A 2,065-nucleotide genomic window follows, 5' to 3' on the forward strand; every position below is an offset into this window, starting at 1 on the left:
AGATAAGGGGTTGGATCAAGTTCTAGAGGACATTTGCCTCCTTGGAACTAAGTGGATAACCAATTCAAAAGGTGTCCCAAACCAACTCAAGAGGGGAGACCTCAAACCAATTGCAAGAGGTTGGCTAGACTTTATTGGGCGTTCCATATTGCCCACTAGCAACCGTTCTGAGGTCACTATCAAGAGAGCAGTGATGATTCATTGCATTATGCTTGGAAAAGAAGTGGAGGTTCATCATCTGATTGCTTGTGAGATCTACACAATTGCAAATAAGAATTCCACTGAAGCCAAACTGGTTTACCCAAGCTTGATCTCCTTGCTCTGTAAAGAGGCTGGGGTGAAGATGGGAGTAGATGAATTCATACCCATTGAACATCCAATCACCAAGAAGTCAATGGAAGGACAAATGCAAGACAACTCTATCAAAAAGAGGGCGCAGGAGTTCCTCCCTGAAATTCTTGAAATTGACTACTGGGCCAGCCTAGAAGCATATATCACTAAGTTGCAAGAAACTATGGAGCAACTTAAGGAAGAACAGCAGAATCAGAACTGCATGCTCTGTAAATTGCCGAAGGAACAAGAGAAGCAGGGGCGTGAACTTCAAGAGTTGAAACGCCAAAAGTTCTCCCCTCAATTTGAGGGAGCATCCACTTCTCAAAATCAAGGTTGTTGAGTCCTAACTCTGTGATAACCTCTATCATTAGGAGCCTATTTAAATTTTTGTTTTCTATTCCTACTAGTCTCATCTTATATCTATTTTTGAGTCTTGTTCCTAATTCATGATTAATAAAATTTAAAGTTCATGCCTTAAAGCTATGAATGTCCTATGAATCCATCACCTCTCTTAAATGAAAAGTGCTTTAATCACAAAAGAACAAGAAGTACAGGATTTCGAATTTATCCTTGAAACTAGTTGAATTAGTTTGATGTGGTGACAATGCTTTTTGTTTTCTGAATGAATGCTTGAACAGTGCATATGTCTTTTGAATTTGTTGTTTTAAAGAATGTTAAAATTGTTGGCTCTTGAAAGAATGATGGAAAAGGAGAACTGTTATTGAGGATCTGAAAAATCATCAAATTGATTCTTGAGCAAGAAAAAGCAGTGAATACAAAAAAAAAATGAAAAGAAAAGCAAGAAATAAAGTTGTGATCCAAGGCAAAAAGAGTGTGCTTAAGAACCCTGGACACCTCTAATTGGGGACTCTTGCAAAGCTGAGTCACAATCTGAAAAGGTTCACCCAATTATGTGTTTGTGGCATGTATGTATCCGGTGGTAATACTGGAAGACAGATTGCTTTGGGCCACAGCCAAGACTCATAAAGTAGCTATATTCAAGAATCACATACCTAACTAGGAGAATCAATAACACTATCTGAGTTCTGAGTTCCTATGGATGCCAATCATTCTAAACTTCAAAGGATAAAAGTGAGATGCCAAAACTGTTCAGAAGCAAAAAGCCACTAGTCCCGCTCATCTATTGGAGCTTAGTTTCTTTGATATTTTGGAGTCTATAGTATATTCTCTTCTTTTTATTCCATTTTGATTTTCAGTTGCTTGGGGACAAGCAACAATTTAAGTTTGGTGTTGTGATGAGTGGATAATTTATACGTTTTTTGGCATTGTTTTTAGTATGTTTTTAGTATATTCTAGTTAGTTTTTATTATATTTTTATTAGTTTTTAGTTAAAATTCACTTTTCTGGACTTTACTATGAGTTTGTGTATTTTTTTATGATTTCAGGTATTTTCTGGCTGAAATTGAGGGTCCTGAGCAAAAATCTGATTCAGAGGCTGAAAAGGACTGCAGATGCTGTTGGATTCTGACCTCCCTGCACTCGAAGTGGATTTTCTGGAGCTACAAAAACCTAATTGGCGCGCTCTTAACGGTGTTGGAAAGTAGACATCCTAGGCTTTCCAGTAATGTATAATAGTTCATACTTTGGCCGATATTTGATGGCCCAAACCGGCGTTGCAAATCAGCTTCAGAATTCCCGGCGTTTAACGCTGGAACTGGCATAAAAATTGGAGTTAAACGCCCAAACTGGCATAAAAGCTGGCGTTTAACTC

The sequence above is a fragment of the Arachis duranensis genome, chromosome 7 (assembly GCF_000817695.3).
Source record: "Arachis duranensis cultivar V14167 chromosome 7, aradu.V14167.gnm2.J7QH, whole genome shotgun sequence".
Classification (NCBI taxonomy): Eukaryota; Viridiplantae; Streptophyta; class Magnoliopsida; order Fabales; family Fabaceae; genus Arachis; species Arachis duranensis.